The sequence below is a fragment of the Diadema antillarum genome, unplaced genomic scaffold, assembly GCF_040938485.1.
Source record: "Diadema antillarum isolate AM-2024a unplaced genomic scaffold, OU_Dant_1.0 scf00000103, whole genome shotgun sequence".
NCBI classification, from domain to species: Eukaryota; Metazoa; Echinodermata; class Echinoidea; order Diadematoida; family Diadematidae; genus Diadema; species Diadema antillarum.
In genome coordinates, this window is record NW_027270992.1 from 6,818,407 (window position 1) to 6,845,768 (window position 27,362).

At 36.8% G+C, this 27,362-nt stretch overlaps 1 pseudogene; it reads right to left on the bottom strand.

Annotated features, from left to right (window-relative positions):
* Positions 1-470: 470 nt before the first annotated feature.
* On the bottom strand, positions 471-27,362 carry LOC139718968 (putative N-acetylated-alpha-linked acidic dipeptidase; annotated as a pseudogene).

Genomic DNA, 27,362 nt, shown 5'->3' on the forward strand with positions numbered 1-27,362 from the left:
TGTCTCGAAAGTACGCTTCCATAACAAAGATGAATCAAGGCACTTGATACCTGATCACTGTACATGTATAGTTACACCTTCACACAATGTCAAACAAACAGGTAGCATGTTACAGGACGAAACGACTCAGATATATTTTTCTTCAACCTGAAAATGTCGTTAGACAATGACTTTTAATGACATATTTAAGACGTGCCAGTCGAAGATTGATCAACAATAATATACAATCAATGGTAAAACCGCTACACGGAAGTAACATGTTTTGTATCCTAATCTTTTTTTCCCCGCGGGAGTAGTAGTATAATCCACGAGATGTATACCATGCATCTTTAACCAGTTCCTTCTAACATGATTATGGTAATTCTTCAATGGGTTTCTTTTTTAATGTACATGTATATATATATATATTAGGTATACATGTGTTTCAAAATCCTTTTCAGTGAGGGAATACAGTAGTTAAACAATTTTTATCAAAATTTGGTGACATCCCTGAGAACGGAGCTACCAGCCTCAAAGGCGTGGTTGAGCTGAGCGACTTGCTGGGCGACAACCTTCCATCGACCGTACTGGTCGGGATCATCGTCGATGTCTTGGAGAGCATCAATGACTCCCGGAAACACTCCCGACGGGACCACCTCGTCGCTCCGAGAAGATGTTTCGCGAGGCGAGAACGCCAAGTGCCTGTTGAAAGTTATAAATCCACTTTAATCATGCCTATTCACGAGCGTGTCGAAATTTAAGTGACCTGTAGCTAGAAGTAGAAATACACATTAATAATTATTTCCAATTACTTGAATCAACTTATTGCATGCATTGCTACATCTGTATGCAGTCGCTGTATCTGACAAGAATTTAGTAAGCGTTTTAGTCGTCAGGTTCGATATATAAGCAATCATAAAGTTTTAATCATTTTGTTGTAAATGCATCTCATGACGTTCGATACAAAAAGAGACGATATTGGAACTGTTTTGGAACAAAAGAAAACATGGTCCCAAGGATAAAAACATATAAGGCATAGGCTAGATATCAAGCCATTATTTCTCTTTTCATTTTCGTTTTGAAACATTATTTTGACAAAATTTTTTGATTGTAATAATTCTTTTCTGAAAAATAAAGAAAAATATGACAGCCAGAATGAAGACACAGAAATTATGAAGCACTCCATTTCATTTGTGATCATTTCACTTACAGTATTGTAGATCTAAATGCAGAACTACCTCATACAGTGTCATGGTTTCTATGATGGCTAATTAGTAATATTCATGACGTCACTGAGCACGCTCATCCACAGCTGATATTGGGGACTTTGAGGAGGAGTTTGGACTACAAATTAACGAAATCAATTGCCTATATAGGTATGCTTCATAGTGCAAACGTGTCTCCAACCCATGGAGACAAATGATGTGTGTTAAGATTATGAATATACATAATAGATTGAATAATAATGATATTAATAATGACATGAATATGAATAGTATGAATATATTGGATCGACATTAGCAGTGACCCGGAACAACTAAAATTGGCCAACCAAAAAAAAAAAAAAAAAATGTTTTGTTGGTTCTGTTAAGATTGAACGTGGATTGTAACTTGTACTTTTTTTCGGGCCACTATATTGTACATAATATTTTTTTCGAACCACTAAAATTTTAGACTTAAAGATTTCAGTGACCCGAACTGACCACGTCACACAAACACACACACACACACACACACAAACACATACTCAAGTTTTGCATCGTGAACAGTGAACTAAATATTCGGTATCTTTCGTGTTTGGTGTAAAAGTGCACCGTTTCTGTTGTCAATATCCATTCTGAAATTAGCAAGATATGGGGGGGGAGTTAGTTATTGTTGTTAAGTTTTTGTTTGTTGGAAACTCCGCCCAAAGTTTCTTAAAGGCAAGCTCGAAACGACGTCCATAGACTACATGTGACAGGAGTTTTAACATTATTAATTAGTTCCGAGAGCAAAGTACATGTACTGCAATATTTGAAATTGAGTCACTGGAATATTCATCAAAACTTTGTCCATTCTTGGTATAAACGCAAGACAACACCAAGCGAACTTCGTTGTATACCCTTAATTCCCTCTATATAAGTAGCCATCTATATATATACCATGCTGTGGGCAGGGGATGTGGACGTATCATCTATACCTGTCTAGCCGGTCCTTTCCGGGAAGATCCCCGAGAAAAGCCTTGTCGAGAAGCATCAGCTGGTCATTGACTTGTCTCACGGCAAGAGTGCTTGTACAAGGAGACAGCAGGAAAAAGAGGGAAAACGTTTAGAGAACACCCACTTTTATACTTTGGCTCCTATGATGATTATGTCTCACTCTATACACTCTAAATTCGTTGGATCAATTTAGTAGACCATGAGGAGGGACAAATTCAAATAAGACTATTAATTTCAATTTAATTAAATTCAATTCAATTCAATTCATTGATTTCATAAAAGCAATATAGCCAATATTTGTACAATAATCAGATGGCAAGGACAATCATGAAAAAGCCAGTGGCTTGAAGATTGTGATTCCCTGATACAGAAGTAATTTAAAATCTAATTGATTTGATTTTTAAATCAATTGGACTAAAAATTGTCATCTTATGTGGATTTGTCCCTCCTCAAGGTCTATTAGATTAATCCAACGAATTTAGAGTGTATACACTCACTGCAAATTATGACACATTGCCTATTATGCACACATGAATACCTTCACAGACTGATTAATAAGCTTTGAAGGGGATCGAAAAAAAAGTCAAAATGAAAACATTCATGGATCAACCAAATGGGCAAAACTACAGGTATTATATCCATATAGTCTATTACCTTGAATGCTTAACTGAATTTTTAATTCCACCTTACGATAGCTTAATAGCTATTCTTACACAGACTTCTTTTTCATTTGTCACATCGCATATTTGTAGCTTTTCGCTCACTCTCTCTTTATCTCTCTTTATCTGTTTGCCCCTCATAATTATTTTCCTACAATTTATTTACATAAATATGCATTCATTTGTATTGTTTAAATTTCTTATATACATGTAGTTATTATCAATTGACACATATTTATGCACCCGTATATATTATATGCACACCACATCCAATACAATGTTGACTCGTATATATTAATATTTTTATAATGATATATGTATTTTTGACAATGATAGTGATATTGTATTGCTGTATATCTTTTGTATGTCTACCACGTCTATGTATCTAGGTTTTACGTGTGCTTTGTATACGTATAATGTATCGATGTATCGATGTATCGATGTAAACAGAATGCATGCAAGCAAAACAAGTTTCCAGTAACGGACAATACAGTTGAATTGAATTGAATTGAATTGAATTGAATTGAATATTTCTGAATTCCTCTTTAAAGTTTTACCTCGTGGTATCCACTGAAGACAGTCGATTCTGGAAGTCATCGCAGACATCTGAAAATTCGAAGACTGCTCTTTCCAGAGACTCTGAAAAAAGAATTCAAATCAATTTCAATTTCAATTTCAAGTTTTTACTTATTTCTCAATGATAAAAAAAAGTATCGACAGATACAACAAAGTAAAGTTATGCACTATAAATGATTACAAACAGATATATGGCGGTCAATCTTTTTAACTATGGCTCTGTGCATTTTTCATGCTAAAGAAGTAATTATGAAGAGTTAGGTCCCAGTTTTGAACCGAGTGTAAAGATCGAAATAAGGAGTATGGATGCAAAGATAGGACCAAAATCTGAAAAACATACAGAAAAGACAAAAATACCTTGGGATACAGCAGATTCGTCTCAATACAAATAAGTAAAACAAACAAACCATATGCTCCAGACGGATGAACAGTATAGTTGTTTCATCATTCGAGAAAAAACACTGCGATGCATACATCTCGTGCTATCCAACTAAACTATACAACTTGTGTGCACTGCATCGAATTGCTAACCCAAAGCAATATAATGCAGAAGGCTTTATGAAGTTTAGCAAATTATAAAGTGCGAATTCTAAATAAGTAACATTATTTTTCCTTGCTTGTTTTTGATTTTTCATGATTGCCCGTTTAAAATCTTCATTTCCAACATATTGTTAAACACTAAGAAAGATTACGCAACACACGTTTACAGGGGGCACTTTGACAGGAGGGGGGGGGGAGATGATTCGAAGTCTGTATTATACTTCCATAACCTTCACAGCGATAATTATGTCACTTCTCCTAATCATGATTTTAATGCACCGTCACCATGTCTTTCATTCTAAGACCCAAAGTATAATTACCACTGCTCCTCCAACTGCAATTTAATGGTTTGTTGTTAGCTCTTCATTTTCTTTTTCGAAAGAGAGCTTATATTTCCTTGGATGAATTTTACCCATTGAAATGCCATGTTCCGCCATATCTTGAGCTTGAGAGCTGTCGTTGAGACGTAAATACATTCCTCGAAGATCACTGGCGTAGAGAGTTACGTCAAACGGCAACACGAGGGAATCGGCCATGATTCGCGCCATTTCTCCGAAAGTTCTAGAGATCGCTTGGTGGAACTTGTACTCCGGATCGATGTAGGTTTCGACGAGTCTCACCGTCTCGTACGCCGTGTGATACAGGGAATAGAAGCTCAGCTGCAACGTGTCCTGCAGTAGCATGACCGGTTTCAAATCGATAAACTGTTACGATTGGTATGTATAACTTTTTCAGTGATTGCTTTTGCATGTTACACCTGTAATATTAAGTACTTAAGACATTGTAAGAGGTGTGGGTCGCAGGTAATTTGAAAAAACAGATTGACATCAAATGCAGAAAGTCACAGCTTTGTGTGAAGTTTCTCGTTTTTTCGTGTCACCGGATGTAATTACGTCGTTTTTATGTCGTCTTTTTAAGAAAAAAGATATATATAGACATAGTTATAATACTATAATATTATATATATATATAGTCGGGTTGGACAAACACACAGTGACACACACAGTGACACACACACACACACACACACACACACATATATATATATATATATATATATATGTGTGTGTGTGTGTGTGTGTGTGTGTGTGTGTGTGTGTGTGTCACTGTGTGTGTCACTGTGTGTTTGTCCAACCCGACTTTATGTGTCAAATTGCAGTTTTTGTGTGGACTGCCGAGGATGGGTTGTCATGAGTGATTTTGTGTATGTGTGTGTGTGTGTGTTTGCATGTGCGTAGAGCGAAGGATAAGTTGTTTGGTTTGTCTTTCAGGAGTGGTTTGTTTGTTTATTTCTTTGTTTGTTTATTTACCGTAAAATCACAAAATAACAATAATACAATACACCTGGAATATACAACTGAAGACAAACAAATGGATTGCCCTGCTCAGCTCGGCCTTCATGGTCGTGCCCTTTAGAATGATTTCAATTGATTTTCAATTGATTTTCTGCTATGTAAATGCTCTTTGTATATATACTGAACTTATAACTTATAATTTATGTGTTACTCCACATTGTTATTGATGGATGTTGTAAACAATAAACTGTATGATCTGTGTGGGGAACCTAATAAATAAAATGAAAAAAAAAATATATATATATAATATATAGTATATATATATATATATATGTTAACAGTATATATCTTCTTTGATTCTCAGTACACAATACTCTAGTAGATCGATTCATACAAAACTGATATATATGTTTTGGAATGCTCCTCACAATATAACACCCCTTATAGAATAGGGAGACTCTTTAAAATCATTTGATAGACGTAACCTTACCCTATCATAGAAGTAGAAGCCATCTATGCAGGGTACTCCCACTCGTTTCTCGAAGCCCACGTAGTCGGACCCAGCACCAATATTATACACGCTTTGTGAGAGATAGATATTGAGGTATGGTGACGAAATCACGACTATTGTTCAAGGAAAGTGTACCCTTAATTGTTGTCGCTTTATGCAATGATCTCTTCTTAGACTGATAAGTAAAAGTGCCAATTCAATGTATAAGCACTCAGCTTTCTCTCTCTCTCTCTCTCTCTCTCTCTCGCTAACTCTTTTAGTGTTCTTCCCTTAAGTTTGTTCAGTGATGTATGAATCAATCGAATCGTTGACAATCAATAGTTAATACAGGGAAACAAGTGCAGCGTTCTGTCCTTTAACTCATTAAGGCTAATGATCAGCACGCCTTACATGGCTGTACACATACACCCACGCATAAACACAGGTATAATACGCACTTTCACAATTGATAACTGTGGTTTTTCCTTTCTTTCTTTTGATTTCCTATTCGCTCATATTTTGGATCCATTTTTAGAATTTCATTCAAATAAGGCAAGTACATTAACAAGGGCATATCATGTCCGCTTATGAAGAAAGATAAACACCTCAAGATTTCCTTTTGGGATGGAGAAGGATGGGGTGCCCTTCAAATATCTTTTTGTCCCTTTATGATAAGCTTTATAGTTGTTTTCGGGACATTAGCTTTTGATATATTCTGGTAAATTAGTACTAGTAATTAAAGTACACAAAAGAGTAACTTTATGCATTTTTGATTCAGTGTATGCAATATGAGCTTTATTCAAATTTATGAGAATTCAGTGCTTATTTACGTCGATGTAGGGCAATTTGTCAATCAATAAACACTGAGTTTATTTCAACCTTCGTGCTACCATGGTTACGATTAAAATTGTTGCCATTGAAAAAAAAAAGAACAACTCACGCGGGGAGATCAGGGTTTTCCGAATCGGGCCCATTACGTTGAATGATTTCAATCCAAAGTACTGTTGTATGTATACATAGAACATTGTATTTTCAATTTATGAGACATATCATTCATGGACAAAAATAAAAGCGTTTAGACTTGGGATCTCAAAAATGAAACATTCAAAGAGACGAAGCGATAGAGAATATTATCCTGTTTCCTCGGCGCGAAAAGAAATGAACGCGAAAATCAATGCACAGGGCACATTAGTTTTGTTTGTCAACGTTTTATCTTTCCTACTAAATGCTTTTTTTATGATTCACAGAAGAAGAAATACAGTGATTTCTTTGATGGGCGTAAATATTTCTTATATCCTATCCGATTTGAAGATATGACTTGACAATAAAAAGCGACTGCTGCTATAGACAGCGAAGATGATTGTGCGTATTATATCACAAGTATATGAACGTGCAAACATAATCATGATAAATATTGATAACCATACTGAGTACTTATGTGCATAATTATTTTACTATTTGTATAGTAATAAAGCTAGAATGAGATTGAATAATAAATGACAGACACAGATACCCACACACAGACATAGATAGATAGAGAGGGGGATATACGGTTACCTTCTTCGATGACGCCCTAAATCAATATGAAATGACTAGTTCACCTTACTGGCGGCTTCGTACACAACCGGTCTGAGATGGGGCGTGGCATATGCCCGGAGATAGAAGGTGTCTGGAGCGGCATCAGCAGGCGAATAAAGTATGTGAGCAAATGTGTGTGAAAACTTTACGTGGTTTTATACCCATTGTTAAAAAGATTAATGACGGGCAGCGCGTGGTAAAACTCCGCTAAGAAACATTAAAACAAACTGACTGATTTCAACCTACTTTGTTTGTGTCTCCTCTGTTACCGCCTTCCTTCTTTTTGTGTGGTCCTTTTTTTCAAAATAGAGGCCAAACAAGTGTTAAAATCAATTGGAAAACTTAATTTAATAATGCTATTCATTATTTTGAAGCTTGTTGCATCTATCGCTCTGTACCTTAACCTGTTCCCTGTGAGATTCTCACAGACTGTCCAAGACCTATGCGTTTGTTTCTAGTTGGTCATGGGTTAGTCACTGCAATTCAATTAAACTCAGTTTTCGTCCACAGAACATATAAAAATTACAAATGATGTTATGCACTTAGATTCGCTGTGTAATATAGCATTAGAGGTAAGTAACTAATTGAAATAATTGTGTTCGTGGTTTCAAACCAAACCTGTTACTTTATCTTTATGATCGCAATCCTCTCAATAATCCTTCCTATAGCATAACGCTTTTTAGAACCTGTTTGCCTTTATCCATGCTTTCATGATTTTCTAAGTCACTTCTGATACTTATTTTTTCAAATTAATGCTTGTTAACCTGAGGACAAAAGGAAAACAAGGAAATGCAGTGGGGTGACTAAACACGCAAAGAAAACATACCAAAAACTGCGATGTCGAGATTGAGATATGCCACAGCTCTGTCGGCGAGAATTCGGTTGAACTCCTGTGTGAAGACAATCAATGTTGAAGGAATTACTTGCAGAATGGAATCTGATAGAGTGACATCAAAGACATTGACTATAATTGGACATCACAACTCGTGCTTGTAATCACCATCTGGCTTGATCGACCAAGTATTCTTCTAAACACAAGCTTATAGAATCATCAAGGGAGTGTACCAAAGTGGTACCGAAACGAATGGCAAAAAACGAATCACGTCAAGACAAAAAGCCTATGATTCTCGGTGGATATAATCCCTCAATATAGGCTAGCACGTAGGTCAACTCACTTACGGAGGTTTATTATGATGTTAGGATTGCTTTTTGTCCCTCATAGGACTGCATGGTATGACAGATAAGAATGGTAGACACGGTTCAGGTGAAGACCTCAGTTCTGTCTTCAGTGAGTCTTATAACTTTAATTGATCATTAATTTTCACACCTTACTAATGTTTGCCAAACGCAAATATCTTCATCCGTTTGTTATAATTCATTTTTAATTCCTTTAGTTAGAAATGAAAAGAAGAAGGCAGTCACTATTTGGAAGTTATTTTAGTGAGAGAACACAATTAACAACTTCATATTTACGAGACAACGCGTCTCCTTACAAAACTTGGAGGAAAATGACTTGCGACATGCTTTGCAAAGATTCTCGTTTCTCTGTGACCACTGAAGCAAATCGAATGTGGTTTTCATGTAGGATGTAGGTAATATGTTATTGTTTCATACCCAGAAATTGCAGTTTCACCGAATCTCTATTTTAAGGATATCGTTGTCAGGGGCGGATCCAGAATTCTGTAAAAGGGGGCCTTGACTAAAAGTTCTGGTGCCACTTCCGGGTTTCATTTCATTTTATTATTTCTTTTGTTTTTAACGAAAAATAAAGGGGGGGCGTGCGCCGGTTGCGCCCCCCTCTGGATCCGCCACTGGTTGTAGAAAGTCCAAGTGTAACTCTTTGGGGACATACGGTACAAGGAGTCTGAAGTTGATGATATCGTAAGCATTGGAATTATATAGGTGAAAGCGAATCCGAGACTCTTTCCGCGCTATGTGGACGATGCTCTAAATTCGCCTATGACAATACCTATACGATATGCAAAGTAGTGTATAACCATGCAGGGACTCGATTCAGTTCTGATTGACTCACCTCAGTCCACTCAATAGAGCCAATCAACCCGAACTCTTCCGCCCCAAAAGAGAGGAACATCAGAGTACGTCTCGGACGCCAACCTTGTGGTGTTTGTCATATCGTATAGTTATCAGGTAGAGAATGACAGCAAGAGGGGCATAAGGAGTCATAAGGGAAATCGAAAGAGAAAATAAAGATAAAACAGACAGACAGATAGACAAAATAGAAAGAGAGAAAGCGAGAACACTCGATTACCAATGAGCTACTGTACACAGTAATGTTTATTTTACTGTGGTCCTTGAGCAGGGAAACTAATATTCTGAAAAACCAAAATGGGATTATACTGTAAGATATCTGACATAGAGGCTTACATATTTCAGAAATATGGCAATGTAATTGCACTACAATACTGCTTTCTTAATAAAAATTTATGCATGCTTCCTTCTTATGTTCTGCTTCCTTGAGCCCAACCCATGCATTCTTATGCTGCCATGTCATCCATTCATTGTGATTGGCTTATCTTTATGTATGTTTATATGTAATGTATGATATTATGTTGAACGCCAATATTGCCCTCGTGAACGTTCACCGGCTCCCCCGACGCGACAACGCCAACGCTGCTTCCGGCCAGGCCAACGGAGCCCCATCTGGAGACCCTGTTCCACGAGCCATAATTGCAAAGTTCGTCTACATTCGCGACAGGGATCGTGTTCTTGAATCGTTTGACCAGCGCCAGCGCCAAAACAGCCAGCCGCGAGCCAACACCGGTCCCGGTCAGGAATCTCGACGGATCACGGTCCGCACGGATCTGCCCCCTGCCCTCAAAGCCAGGAGAAGCTTTCTCGCGAAAACGGCCTACGACCTCAGAAAGCAAAAAAAAAAAACGCTTCTACCAAGATATACCTAGCTGGCACAGAAGTACTCCTTAAATGGAAAGAAAAAGGCTCTGCGACTTGGAATCTGTACCGTGACTGAAACTGAAAGCCGCGAGTCTCATGCGATCTTCAGCTCCTATGTGCGCCTTTAAGTTAAAACACCTCTTGCGACTTGATTGGTAAGCTTTAGTACCCATCAAAGCTCTTATCAGTTACATTAGTGTTTCTTTCTTCCAAAGTACCCGTTATTACCCATTATTATTGTTATCACCTCTGAGTTACAATTCCGAATCCTTTTGCCAACTACGTAAATTTATTCTCACTGACATAGCACCACTCGCAAATTTCAAATAGCTACCACGAGTTGTGTTCGTTCCTTTTCCTTCTTTTGTGTGTCATGTTATTCAAACATTATGTCATGTTATTCAAACAAAGCACTCAACAATTATACTAAGTGTATGAGGCCGATGCAGCGGCTCACACAGTCAATTATTCATTTTGGTTGAATTGATTTTAAATATAAACAGTGCGCTCATTATACGTTTATGGGATTGAATGGCAATGATTGAACTCGGAAGTTTACTGCCCAACAGATTTGGTATATATATTGATTGGAAGTAAGCGTCTTCCTCTACATTTTCTTTCTTTCTTCTACATCTGCTCTAATATTCGGCAAATGGAAAATTGTTTTTCTCGTAATCTTAGACTACCATATCCAGCACGAGATGGCTTGCACTATGCTACGACTGGAACTTAACCTCTGACTTCATAACACGTTTAAATTATGTGATTGAAAAGTAATGATCTAATTTACTGTTCAACAGATTTGGTCTGTTTACTGGTAGGAAGAATGTTTCTTAATTCCTCTATTTTTTCCCATTATGTCCCAGTACTCGGCTATTGGAGAAAAAACATGTAAAACAGTCAGGGAGACAGCCGATTTTTAGGGAATGGAGATATTCGCGAAAAATCGGGAAAGTTGGACTTAATGAATTATTCATGACCTTTCCGCAGTCTCTGGCCGAAGCTCGACGCGTACAAAGTCAATGGCTATCACTGCATCGTTTTGACATGCATGTCTTTAAAAATTCACCTTAAAAAATCCTCATTTAATGTTGATATTGAAATTTCACCCAATGAAAGATGAATAAATAAAGTTTATCTCCTCCAAAAATCAATATTCACATATAGTGAGGAAAATTTGTAATTGAAGGATGAAAACGCGAATCCAAAGTGTATTTTTTGAATCTCCGTGTCATAGTTTCTTTCAAGGCGTTCTTATTCAACGAAACACAGGGACGGACTGTGTGTGTGTCTGCAATGCGCTATGCATGAATCACGTACCGTGCGTACGTGAGCGCTGTTACCGCTGAGCTTCAACGTCTGTGGGAATTGTGGTAGCCTGTCATGCTTTTGCCGATATTTCTATCAACAATTCAGTTATTTTTTCGTCAAATGATCTAGAATAGGTGAGAACTGGTATTGAACTTAGATAGTCCGGTCCCCTAAACTCCTGGTTTGCCCGTATTTCTGTGGAATGTCCGAATGAAAAGAGCAAGAGAGGACCGCCACCGTAGGTGTTCTAATAGGTTGCATGACGCTGGAGCTCTCGCACAGCCGTCGAACGTCAACTGCGGACCGCCGGAGCTCCGGGGTTCTTTCTTTTGCTACATGACCATCAGTGTCCTCATACTTTCTTGCTCTCTTGCGATCATGCTCACTGGGTTAAAAGTTACAAGCCTCATGCAACCACAAGGTTACCTCATCTAGATCATCGCAACATCACACGTACACTATCACGGTAATGAACCAGGGAACTATATTGCGACATCCACCCTCACTTTGTCTCTAGAAATGTTTGATCAACACGTCACAATCACATATGCTTTTAAATGCTTTTAACTAAAATAGTTGAAATTGAAATAGAGTTAATAGATGATAATTACCTCTCACTATTAGTCTTGTCTTGTGAAGGTTTTTGTTGTTCTTCAAACTTGCATGTCTCTTCCTCGTGCTCTAACTTCGATCAAAACATAGGTCTGCACGACCATGCTCCGCCTTCCAACAACACACTGTCGATGTGCATGGTCAATTCACTTGCTGTTTTGTTTTTTCTGCCATGGGGGTCGCGAAAGGTAAGTGATTGGGGATTTTGCTTATCAGCATCATCACTGATCACGGGTACGCAGCAACAGAACGATGGAGGAGAGAGGGGGAGAGAGAGGAGCGCTAAAAATAGCTACACACAACGATCCTTCCTCCAACTCGATGCGGATGACCCTCCGTGTGTGTACGCTCGCGTGTGTGTACGTGTTTCTCTCTCTCCCTCTCGGTGAATTATTCTCATAGCGACTGGAAAAAGAACATCTGTAACGGTTCGCTCTGACCATATCGCGTCGCTCCGTTACGTAACATCTACTCGCGGTTCAATGTTCCCTCTTTTGGGGGATTTCAATCTTCCCTCAAAATAGGTAGTCTCCCTGACTGTAAAATGTGATATGCTTTTTATCGCAATCTGTGATTATAGTATATCCGACATGAAATAGTCTGTACTGTGTTATGACTGAAACTATTATAACCTTTTGTCTTTTTTCTTCACAATTCCATGAAAATGATAACAAAATTATAATTTACACGTAATGCGAAAAGAAGTAAATCGCAATAATGTCTGTACTTTGATTGCAAAGGGATTTTTCAAGGGTGAGGGAGGGAGGGTGGCTGCGGGTAACATCTGGAGAAAACGGTCTAAAGAAGACATGTATGTAAGTAATTTTTTATTGATTATGTATCTTTCTGTGTGTTTTAAGTACGCACACGACACAGCGATTGATGTTCATTTCAACTTAGATTTTGTTATGTGCTCAGCAGTGTTTGCATTTTGCCTTGACATACATTCCATGTACGCAACATCAATATCTGTCTTACCTGGATATATTGATTTGATTTTTCACAATTGTGCCAAGTGCATAATATGAACGTACGTATAACCACTCGTATGTTTAGATTTGAACTGAGAACTGTATTACCATATCCACTATGTAAAGAAACAGTACTCGGTATACCTTTTTACATTGTTCTATGCATGCTCACTGTGCTTTCTCTCCTGGCGAAATTCACAAAAATTTACATAACAGTGTTAATGAACTTCCTATTGTGTATGCAAAAATGTGTTATGCCGGTGCTCTCGACCGCTATCAATTTGTCATCAGCTTTGAGCAATCTGTCATCCTTGTGTATCCAAAAATGCATTATTCCGGTGTTTTTGACCTCGCAAATCAATTCACTACCTGTTCTCAGCTATTTGTTATTGTACATGCAAAGACGTGTTACCACGGTACTTCCGACTCCTCTCAGTGATTTGTTATCAATGTTTATGCAAAAATGTGTCATCCCGGTGCTTCTGACTCCTCTACGTAATTTGCCTCCTACCCTCTGCAAACTGTTATCATTGTGTAGGCATAAATGTGTTGCTATGGTGTTTTTGTTCACCCCCAATTATTTGTTGTCTGTTTGCTCTGGCATTCGCTTCTCTGAACTCTTCAGTGCAATTCTGGCCTCATATAGCCTAGCAACAACCTCATTCCCTACTTACTATACTGGTGCAGTTACCTTTGAATTTTTGGCATGCATTGTTTTATGTATGGCCATTGGACATTCTTTTCCCATATTATTATCAGGGTGAATGTTCTCCCACTTGTCTCCCTATAAAACCAAGCAGCAGATGTGTTTTTAAGAAGTTATTTCCTGTTTACAGCCTGTCTTCATATTCACCTGCCTTGTATCAGTCACAATGATGAATTCAAATACTACTGTAAACTCGAATGCCGCATCAGTTGCCACCCTTTATCCTCAGTCATTTGCTGATATGACACCAGTAATTTCAGTAGACAGCGAAGAGGGTGAGGATTCCGACATCGTCACTTTCTTAAATATGCAAACTCCTGAATTAAGACTGGATTTTGACTGTAGCGATACAGCAGTCCAAAATGTATTCACTCACTACCACACAGAGGATGAGCTTACTTCACCCACTCATACCGACGAAAATCAACTGTTTATTTCACATTTTAATATCAGAAGCTTAAATAAAAACTTTGATCAATTTCTTTCTTTTGTGAGTATATTAAAATCCAAATATAATATTATCGGGCTCAGTGAAACTTGGATGAAGGAGACATCACCCTCTTCGCTGCTTACTATAGACGGTTTTAAACTCATAACAAATAATAGAACATGGAAGAAAGGTGGGGGAGTCGGATTTTATGTGTCACAGAATTTAGACTGTGTCTTCTTAGAAAAATACAGCGTGATGTCAGATACATTTGAGAGTGTATTTATCGAGGTCAAAACTTCAAACAAAGGTAATATTATAATTGGGGAGATTTATCGACCCCCAAGCTCCGGCCTGCTGAATTTTTAGATTTATTCTGCGGCCTTATCTCGAACACTTACTTTGACAGTAAGACATGTTTTGTCATGGGTGATTTTAATCTCAATCTCCTTAATTACAGTGATAATCCCTTATGCGCAGATTTTCTTAATCTTATGTTGTCGAAATCATTTATTCCCCTTATAAGGAAACCGACTCGAATAACTGATTATGTATCTACTCTTATTGACAACATTTTTGTAAATGATTCATTTTCTGACATTACATCTGGCATAATAGTTTCTGACGTTACTGATCATTTCCCAATTTACGCCCTTGTGTCCAGTTTTATGACTGCTAATGCTTCTCACACTCATAACCCAGGTATTCGTGTAATGTCGGAATCCAACCTTAATAAACTTAGGGAGAAATTAAGTTCAGAGGATTGGTCCACCGTATACAGTCTAAGCGACATTGATTTAGCCTTTGAAAATTTTATAAATATTTTGATTGCTAATTATGATTCTTGTGTTCCTCTCCGAAGACCTCACCATTCTAATTATAAAAAAGTACCACGACAACCATGGGTTACAAAATCTCTTCTCAGGTCCATTAACCGCAAGAATAAATTTTTTCATAAGTATCGTAAAGATCCATCCCCTTTAAACAAATTAAGATATGTTCGTTATCGGAATATATTGACATCCATAATACGTATAGCCAAGCGAAATTATTTTTCCCGACAGTTTGTTAAATATAAATCTGATGTGAAGAGTACGTGGAAGGTGATTAATGAGGCGCTCAAACATAAAAACAATACTGATCCTCCTAAATATATTTCAGTGGACGGCCGCCAGATTAACGACCCGGTCAATATGGCGGAATCTTTCAATGATTATTTTGCAACTCTTGGTCCACATCTTGCCAGTAAAATCCCGAAATCATCAACTGAATTTTATAGATACTTAGGTAATAGGAATTCTCAATCAATATTTTTTGAACCTATTGCTGAAGAAGAAATTATAGATATTATTAAGAATTTGAACGATAAAAAAAGTTCAGGATATGATGGAATTACAAATTTTCTTTTAAAAAATGTTTTTAACGAAATCATTACTCTTCTTACATACATTTTCAATCAATCCTTACTTAATGGCAAAGTCCCCAATAAGATGAAGGTCGCAAAAGTTATCCCTATCTTTAAGAAGGGACAGAAAGATTTGGTGAATAATTACCGACCAATTTCTTTGTTGACTTCAATCTCTAAAATTCTCGAAAGGGTGGTTTACACACGATTATTAAAATTTCTCACAAATCATAACATTCTGTCGGATTCTCAGTTTGGTTTTAGAAAACATTACAACACAACCCATGCTTTACTTACTTTTATAGACAAGGTAGCTCATGCTATAGATAGTTTTGAACATACAATTGGAGTTTTTCTTGATTTTTCTAAAGCTTTCGACACGATAGATCATGAAATCTTGTTTTATAAATTGTGTCACTATGGAATCCGCGGTACCCCCTTAGAATGGTTTAAGAGTTATTTAACAGAAAGAAAGCAATTTGTTAATATCAATAGCCATGATTCGCAATTAAAGCCTATTTCATGTGGAGTCCCGCAGGGCTCCCTCTTGGGCCCACTTTTATTTATAGTATACATAAACGATCTTCCAAAATCATCGCAATTTTTGTCATTCATTTGTTTCGCCGATGACACAAGCTTGTTTTTTTCACATCGAGACCCTAATGCATTAATAAATATGATGAATACTGAGCTCAAGTCCGTGCAATCCTGGATTTATGCGAACAAATTGTCCTTGAACATAGAAAAAACTCATTATATGGTATTTAGTAATTCTTTGAATGTTGTTCCATATGATATCAAAATAAATGATTTATGTTTAAAGCAGGTTAATAACACAAAGTTTTTAGGGCTTTGGATTGACCAAGAATTATCCTGGAAAACTCATATTAATTTTGTAAGTAAAATTTTGTCCAGAAATATTGGGATTTTGAATAAGCTAAAACATTTTTTTCCTGTTCATATTTTGCAGAGTATATATTCTTGTTTAATATCTCCACACTTCAATTATGGAGTTTTGGCGTGGGGAAATGCAATTCACTCATTACTAGATTCCCTTCTCCGTATTCAAAAGCGTGCAATAAGAATCATAAACCACGCCGGATATTTTGCCCATACCAATTGTTTTTTCCATCAAAACAGAATTCTGAAAATTTCAGACTTATTTTATTATAATCTCGGAATTTTCATGTATAAACTAACAACTAATGAATTACCATCTGTTTTTATCCACATGTTCAAAAGGAATCGTTCTATCCACTGTTATCCCACTCGCCAGAGTGACGCCTATCACCTTCCCCGTACTCGCACTATTTTTGCAAAGAAGACAATTATATTTACTGGACCCAGATATTGGAATGATCTCCCTCTAGATATCACTTCTTCCTTATCTTTATTCACCTTCAAACGCAAATTAAAACAGTTATTACTTAGTGGATACACACTACCAAGCCTTTAGCAACCTTTTTACGCTCCCAGTCTTTTGTCCTTGTCCGCAGCACCAAGTTACTTAAGTTATTTCATGGTACCGATACATCTTTTAATAATACAGCATTTTTGTTATTCAAACACTGCGAGATTTGTATGCAGTCTGGTTTGTGCGATATCTATGTGGTTCATTAGTTTATTACTCATCTATTTTTTTGTACTGGTGTAATGTTTGTTGGTCAAGACAAACATATCCGTTCTCCGTGTAAAATCATATGCCTATGAACTCGGGAACCTACAGTTTTACAAGCTTTAAAGCTTTTATGTAGGCCCCATCATATTTCTTATACTTACTAGTGACATTTTCATACGATGTGACCATGTACATTTGTGTCAAGTATATTTTCTTTATCTTTTTCTTCTACAATCAAAAGACATGATTGTATATATTTTGTACTCTTGTTTTGTTGCCAATAATTTTGTAATGTCATCATTGAGAAAATGGAAATATGAAATAAATTTGAACTGAATTTGAACTAAATTGGATTAATGAACATGGCTGATAATGATATCATTCATAATACTATTATTCATGATACGTGCGTTTAGGAGCTGAAGACCCGAGTCTATGACAAACAACACAAACTGATAAACCAGTTTGTCATCGATGATGGATGATACCCAGACAAAACACTCACCTTCTTTCTTCAACATGCCGAACACACGTGATATTTCCATGAGACACGCCGTTCCGCTGGTCGGGTCCACGGATCCAAGAACCCACGCATCGCGATGGTTTCCAATGAGCACGTAACGATCTGACTCGGGATCAGCGAAAGGAAAGGTAGATGATAAATAGGTATGACGACCATTAGTTATAGAAGGTATGTTGTGTGTATTGAGGTTGAAAATCTCTCCAAATTGTTTGTTTTAAGCGACCAAGAAGTACTGACGTCTCGATGGAGACCAACCTTTCCGCCAGTTGAAAAGTGCACAGAGATGTCACTTCAGGGTGGAAATTTTGTGAAGCTTTTAGTCATGCCGAGTAACTTCTTTATTGTATTCTTTATCAATTAATTTGTCCTGTTCGTGGAACTTTCGAACAGGGTCAATATTGTTAAGCCTTTAGAAGCGACATTATCTATTGTATACATAAAGGCCTATCTGTATCGTTATGTTTTAAGTCTGCCTTTATGGTGATTGCAATAACTATTAATAATAATAATAATAAAGGACATTTATATTGTGCAGCTACTATAATGATATACTCTACTGCGCATTACAAAATGACATGCATACAAGAAATTCAAACAGAAAATACATTACTTCAAGAGATGACTTTTTAACCTGGCCTTAAACTCATTAATTGTAACTGCTTGTCTTACAAACAAAGGGAGATTATTCCATAATTTTGGTGCAGCGTACAAAAATGCCCTGTCACCAAGAGTAACTTTTGATTTCTCCGATGGATATTTCAATAATGTTTGATCCCGTGAACTTCGAAGATGATAAAATATTTGAAATGATGTTTTTAACTCTACAAGACTATTGCACGTGTAATACATCTAAAAACGTCACCTGGTCATATTATGATGGATTAAGTTGGGATACGGTTTTTATTCATGCATTTGAGCTCTCCAAAGTCCTCCTTCGTTTCCATGGAAACACTCACCTGGCTCAATCTCACCACGAATGATTCCCACTGTGTTGTAGGTCCAGTATAAGTCGGATACAGAATTTACAACCACGCGAGTCCTCCTACAGAATACGCACAAACAACCAAATTTAACTATTCTGTTGACAATAACGGGATCACAAGACTGCCACAAAAAGTATATCACAGAGGTACACAATCATAATTATTTGCATATTGTTTTAGCATAAGCCGGCTACACGTGATACGTAACAATATTTTTTTCTCTCATTATTTTGTGCTTTGTCTCTGTGTTATAATTGATCTTAATTTTGTTACGCTGAATTAGATATGTTTTGTGTTTGCCCATGTACATGTGCAAGCTCTGAAATCCCCGAGGGAAATTATCATTATAATAATGATAATAACAATAATAGTAATAATAATAATAATAATGATAATAATAATAATAATTCCGCATGGGACAAAAACTTACATTCTCGTGTATGGGGCACTGAATCCGGGACCCACTGGATAGGTGCTGTTTAGTCCGCCTCTCCAATCTTCTTTAGGGGATGGACCGGCCATGGCACTGAAACCGGCAACAGTTTTGGAGAAACAGATGCTTGGGCAATTAAACATATAGTCCATGGGCCAGGCCAGATATTGGTACCATCTGAGGTGGCAATACCTTTTTGGTGTCATTTGTTTGTCGGGCATAGATATGCTTATCAAGCTATGATAGCATTTCCAAATGAGTAGCTTAGTCATAATAAATGAATTTTAAACCAATTTGGTCTCGTTGTTATATCCCTGTACTCCTGAATCAAGACCAACCGCTATACAAAGAAGAGCACTGTCTTCTTTATGTTCACAGGTGTTCTGTTGTAAACGCGGTGCGCTTAGCCTTTATTCAAGGCAACGAAGGGAATATCCAAGGGTTATGATGTCCACAGCGCTTAGTCTAATATTCAAGACGGCGAAGGGAATATCCAAAGCTTATAATACAGTGTATATCCCTTTATCTAAAAACAACAACAACAACAAAGCAATTTCTCGTGAATTTTAGCGTATTTTTCAATTATTTATCATTTTCCGGTGAAAACGCTACGGTGAAAACGCTATTACCACGCCAATGTCGCTTTATTTTTATCCAACAATTAAAGATTATGCAAAAACAATGTACCGGTACACTACAATACATTATAATTGATAATGTTGTGAATGAACAGAGTGATTTTTGTTTAAAACTGATGTATTGTTGAGAGGGTGGTATAAAAATAGTATAGATAATCCCGTTTGTAGGAACTTTAGATATGATAGCGGTACATTGGTCTAGATAAAGACTAAGCGCACCTCGTGACAGCTGTGGACATCATAACCCTTTGGATATTCCCTTCGCTGCCTTGAATAAAGACTAAGCGCACCGCGTTTACAACAGAACACCTGTGGACATACGGAAGGCAGTGCTCGTATTTGTGTAGCGGTTAGTTTCGATTCAGAAGTATTGGGATATAAAAACGAGACCAAATTGGTTAAAAATTCATTTATTATGACTAAGCTACTCATTTGGAAATGCTATCAAAGCTTGATAAGCATATCTATGCCCGACAAACAAAATGACACCAAAAAGGTTTTGCCACCTCTGGTGGTACCAATAACCCATCTTTCGGCTCTCGGCCCATGGACTCATACATATTACAGCTGCGACAGCACAGCACAAAATGACCTAACATTCACAGACCTTATACAACGATCAAGAACAACATTGTGGGATGATGGAATTGGTGCTAGTCAACCAATTTGGTGGTATAACACCCAAACGGCAGAAATAGGGACATTGTAAACACAGAGGTAAGACTCTAATGGACCCATAGATAAGAAATTTAGATGTTATTTTAACCCACGTTTCTCTTGGACAGATTTGTAGAATTAAAGTCATTGGAAGGGAAAGAAATTTTAAAAGGGAACCAAACTGTCACTTTTATTTCCCACTCTTTTTGTTCATTTTTATTCTTTTTTTCATGTTATCTAAAACGTCGCTAGCGTATCCAAGGAGCTTCTTGCTATATTAGTCACCTATACCGTGAGTCGACATACCGTGCAATTGTGGTTGAGTGCGTAAGAGCTACACATGCCGTACTTCTTGCTACCACTGATCGGTCGAAACCAACGTGTCTGTTTTTCTGGGTTTTTGAAAGCAGTTATATATTAATCCTCATTTTGTTAGTCGTTGTCAATTTCTTAGGTGAAAGCCTACGGCAAGATATCTGTCGAAGTACAATGTAAACGAATCGACTTTTTTTTAAACTTATTTTCACTTTTTGATTTATCGTTCCACATTTCAACAAAAGTATATACTACTAAATAGAATTAATCAACAGAACATAAGACAGGATACAACTTCGTAATCAAGAGAAAATACAATTGTACAATCATATGTAACTATAAATGTTTTACAAAGATTTTTGTTATGCATGTAGTATAAACTGCACTTTTGTTTTGTATTGCTCTTTTGTCATTTCGTTATGTTTGGCTTAAATTTGTAAAATTGATGTTATTCATTTTTCATTTGTAAGCGTTTGATTTGATTTGAGAAGCGAAAATGAATAGGAACCAACAAACAAAATGTGAGGAACCTACTAAAGCTGCAACAAAGTTTGTATTGTACACAGGTCCCAAGATCATAACGTTGAGGTCTTATCAAACAACATATTATGACAACAATATTGAAATGAATGAATATAAATCAGCAAGACGAAGAGGATAAGTGATAACATACCGAAACAGGGACCTGTAATACGCTTACAAATATTTCCTGTCACCCGAGTAACATACTGGTAGTATACGTTGCAAAATGCACATGATGCATACCATATCATGTATAATTATAATATATATACGTCAAAATATCGGTTGAACTTTTGCTGATTGAATGAAAAATTTAATATAAAATCTTACAACTTGTGTTTATCTTTTCATTTTCATCGCCATTACTACCACGGTACTCTCCGCGGATGCGCATGAAAATTCGATAATGTACTATTTTCGCCACAGAAAGGTTTACCTTTACCTGAGCAAAGTGAAGGCATCTCGAAAGCTGATTGGCTGGACTGGAATCTTGGGCAGGTCCGTCTCATTTAGCAGTCTCCGGTGTGCAAAATCTTTTGTGGGAGAATAGTTATATTGGTATTATTATTTTCTTTTTGTTTAACAGCTTAATAGAGATGTTTCAAAAACACAAATTTCGGGAATCGATGTGTTCGTCCCCTATCACCACAATTATCTATGAGGATAGTTACAAGATTTCAAGAACATGAAGAATATTAGTTCTTGTTGTTTCTGGTGTTGTTTTGATCTCTATGATAGGGACTTAATTAACGTATGTTGAATTCTTTATTGTTTGCAAAATGTGTCTATGGTTATGCAGCGTATAATCCAGGTTGACGATTGCGTTTATTGTTTAAATAACACAAAATATCACAATAATCGTAATTAACCGTATTCCTTTAGTAAAATGTACGATATTCAGTACCTTCGTAACGACAGGAAAGATTGGGGGGAACATGTTTTTTTTTTTTTATTCACATTAATAAATTCTTGCGTCGAGTTATTTATTTTCCTGCTATAAATTCATTGAATAATTATCATTAACCTTTTTTTTGTTTACAACACACCATATGATAACAATGATTATGATAATGGAAAAAACGATGGTAGTGATGATTATAATGAAAACAATGATTATCATGATAATGATTATGATAATGATATAAAACACAAAAACATACGAACACCAATACATTATACATTCACACTCACACACATAATTATATTAGAGAAGGCATTTACCTTTAGCAGGATAGCCCAGGGTTAAGGGATCTCCAAAGTACCTGCTGATGGAGCCGACCTGCACAGCAGTGTCGGGTAGAAATTTACCATCCGGATAAGGGAGACCTACATCAGGTGGGACGGAATAGTCGCCAGGGTCGGCATAAAACAGCATCGCAGCAATGCCATATTTCTCTGCAACATCGACCTGTTGATGAATCCATTCTTTTTTCTGTAAGTCAGCGATATCTGTCTTCTTTACCTTATGATAACATGCGGAGAACTTTATGATATTGTTTCTGTAAAAGAATGTTACTTGAACATTTCACACAATTTCCTAAACAGCGTCACAAACATCATGGTCTAAAGTGTTTCGTAAATATGCACACGAATAGACATAATAATCATTCATATCGTATGAATAATATATATATACACTCAGCAAAAAAAAAGTAAGTTCCCCCCTAGCATTTGTGGATATATCTCAAAAAGTATTCAACCGATTTTCGTAATTCAAACGGAAATGGAGAAAGAATTTTATTACTCATAACATGAGTGGAAAATCATTGCCACCAGATATCATAATTGGTGTGAAAAAATGGATTTTATGTCAAAATGCATGGAAACAAAAGTTGCACTTTAGTGATTGGCAATGACTTTTACACAAATAATCAAACAATCACTCATGATTCTGAACATTTAAGCGTGGGTTATTGCATATTTCTCTATCTCTTTCTTTTCATGAGCATATAGTGAAGTATTTGATAATTGATATGTCCACCACCCGCAATGACCAGCCGCCATCTCCTCCTCAAACTGTTCACTTAAGTTTGTACTTGGCGCTGCTCAATGTTGGTCTATGCTCTCTGCAAGATGCGCTGAAATTCTTGCAGTGAAGTGTCATCTTTCAACTTCTTGCTCGCTTTCCACTTAATGATATCCCAAAGATTCTCTACTGGATTACAGTCAGGGGATCTTGCAGGCCACTCCATACGTTCGATGCCATTTCCCTCAGCAAACTGATCTACAACTTGAGGGCATGATGCAAAATGCCCACAGGCACATTAATGTGATCAACCTGAATTGGAATTACAAATCACATGGTTTCTACCAATATTTTCATATTGAGAAGGCCTATTGTTCAAAAAGTATGCATAACATCTGTTTAATAGGGAAGCACATTGTACCTGAAGAAATTCCTGAAAATTACACAATTTAAAAAGATCATTTGATAACTTACATAGGAAATGTATACAATATGCTCTCTGTGGCCTAAAGTGCAACTTTTTTTCCCATGCATTTTGACATAAAATGCGATTTTTTTACACCAATAATGATATCTGGTGGCAATGATATGCCATTCATGTTATGAGTAATGAAATTCCCTATCCATTCCCGTTCGAATTATGAACATCCGTAAAATACTTTTTGAGATATATCCAAAAATGTTAGGGGGGAACTTACTTTTTTTGCTGAGTGTATATATATATATATATATATATATATATATATAGCATTATCATAATGGGAGTACAACGGGTTAAGGGGTATTTTAAAGATTTAACAGATAATGCAAAATAAAAGCTTTCCCGTTATACTTCACTTGTTACCTAATAAGAAACATCCATGTATTTAGAGGATATCCTATATTTTCTTATCATCTTAATCTGCACGATAATATTCCCGTATATATAGGGGGCTATGCATTGAAAACAAAACAAAGACAAAGATATACAATGAAGATGAAGAGACGTAAATGAACTGGTTCTTTGTTTCTCGTTGACATAATTCGCTGAATTTGTAGTGCAAATGTCTGTTTAAAGATAGGACGCGGTGTAGAGGAGAAAAAAGGATCACACAAAGCCTGTGAAAATGCGACATTTTCCTTTTTGTATATGAGTAATTTCCCATCGGAAGCGTTCCGATGATTTGTTATGTTTTCGTTCATATTTTTAGGTAATATATTTTATATTTCTTTGCTATTTCTTGCTTTACATAGTTAAAAGAAAATCAATCAGTTAAAAGAAAATTGCAATCAGTATAATTATCATCATTTTTGTCGGTGTTATCGTTGCTGTTATTGTTACATACCATCATTACCGTCGTCAGCCTAATTGTCATTGTATTGTATTCAGTTACGAAAAAGAGCTGGCTGAAAATCCATCATATCTTAATGACAGAAAAACAAAAACTGAAATCAAATATTAAATTACTGAAACTAACTTTTATAAAGTGATCAGTTCCACCAATTCTGGAGAGAACGATTTTGCCGGTGAAGTTGGCACCTGGATCCAGCTCGTTTATGATGTATTCATAGTCCTCTTCTCGACCATAGTTGACGTACATTATGTCACCCTGGGTTTGCATTTAGGAAAATAGAAACAGTGATGACATGAATAGATTTACCATTGAAACATTATCTACATGACGTCACAAAGGATCAGAGAGGTGTCGCTGAGAAGCAAAGTCAAGTAATGGAATGCATACCCACTAAAGAATACTCTGAATCGCGCCTCTTCATCCTTTCCTATTGTGATCACCCATATAGAACTACTGGTACCATCCCCCACACCATTTTTGTCTGTCCATTTTTTTCCTGTTTCGCAATGACCATGCAGGCTTGCAGCAACCCAAACTTGATCATGATTGTGTATAGGTCCTACGTGTAAAGGAAATCTACCCAAATTTATGTGGACTTAGTGCATGCCGACATCACATTAGCAGAACATATCAGTGTGGTTTGAGAGAAGTTAGGTGATCCGTTCAGAAGTTACGGAGTTCTATAACTTTGATTAAGACCCTGTGCAATCATAGTTAGCTAAGAAGACTACAAACTATCAACGTGCTGTCTCAATATGGGAACGATTAATATAAAAGGAATTCCGCATTATTCAATTTGTTATATGAAAGAGCTCATGAAATACCTCCTTCAGAAAACAAGGGAGTTATATATCCCTGAACGTGACCAATATCATAGTCGAGAGGATGTATATTTTCGTTCAAAAACTATTTTACTTCAAGGTGAATACACTGGCCATGAAGTTAATACTAGATATGAAATGATAACGTGTTGACTATAAAGTAGGCACTTTTGACTATGAAGTAGGCACTTTTGCCCATGATAATTTTCTAATTCTATCTTCAACATAATATTATGATATGATATAGTGGGGGGTTTTGCGATATTATTTTCGTTTTTGTTCGAACAACTATGCCACAACGCAAAGACATAGTTTGCTGTAACAATTAAGTTACTCTGTACATAAAATGAATCTCTATACTGACCATGACGTCACCGGTAGCGGAATAAGCACTGTACGGGGCGGGGATGCCGTCCTGCGTTAGCTCCTCCTCACCAAATGGATCCTCCCTGAGAGCTGACGTGAAAACGGCATTTCCATTGGCAGGGTCGATGATTTGCACCTGTAATCAGGGTTCAACCATTCACAAAAAGGGTTATCAAAAAGGATTCAATATGGGTTACAAAATATAACATAAAATGAAAGCATCGTTTGTAGAGAGAGTGAGAGAGAGAGAGCGAGCGCGTTCTGCTCTCGGTACGTGTAGGATACGAAAATGGTAAACATTGCAACATCCTATACTTCTTTCGGGAAAAAATAATGTAATCACATAACACCATATCCATTAACTCCATTTCAATAAAACACGTTCAAAAACCTCAAATTGTTGAATCATCGACCCCAAAGCAGAAACTTGTCAATACTAATTTGTGTCTGTCATGAAGAATGTTCTTGGCAGAGTCATATATTATACAAGAAGGATCAGTTATTGTAATCCTATTCGAGAGTAAAGTAAATGGCTAATGCATAAAACATATTTAAAAGTCTCAGATGAAGTTATATGAATTAAGATCAAACTTCCTCGTCACCTTTTGTAAAATGATGATAATGATAATAGTGAAGAAATCAAATAGAAAAATAAAATATTATTGTACTTGAATTCTTTTGCTAATATCGTTCTACGAAAGCAATTAAAAGCAAACAAAATTTAAAGTCAAAATCAAATAAAAAGATAATACATCTGGCCCTTTACGGAATATAATCAGTTTGGACAGTCGTTCCCTTTGACTTCAATAACAAATCAGTCTGATACCTTGTTTGCCAGTTCGTCATTGTCTGCCAAAGGGCTGTGTTGTAGGTAGACCTGGTAAGGGACCAATCTTGCCGAGTCCAGGCCTTGTTCTAGCCAGGTCTGCCTGATATGCTCGGCCCCTTCCCGATCGGCCGCCGTACCGGCCACGTGGGGCTTCCTAGCGTAATATCTGTCATGATATGCGATGATGCGACCATTATGGAGCTACTATGTTGCGACAGTCATCCCACGTTGATAGATTCGGTTTGTCTTATACTGCAATTTGATTTCTTTCCAAACCTTACAAACAAAGTAACAATTACTATGCATCACATTAAGACTTGCAGGAACTTGTGCAAACGCACTATCAAAGTAAAAACAAATACAATAGCTAGGCAACGTGTCAATCATAATGATAAATATGAAGAGTTACAGAATGGTGCTGAAATGAAAACCAGAAATTTTAAATAGTAGCTTACATTGATGTTTTGGCATACTATTTTTTTCCTTCGACTTCTCACCTCAGGTTGGAGCGAATATTTTCAGTTCGAATCTCGCTCAGAATCCGCTCCGATATCGACTCGTCCGCCGGTCTGTTTTCAGGATTTGAGTCCCCTCCACTGCCGCTGGGAGCCGAGAAGTAACCGATCAGCACGCCGACACCGATACCTACGCAAAGCGTTACGACAGCGACGATCGCGATCAGGCGTCGGTTATCCAT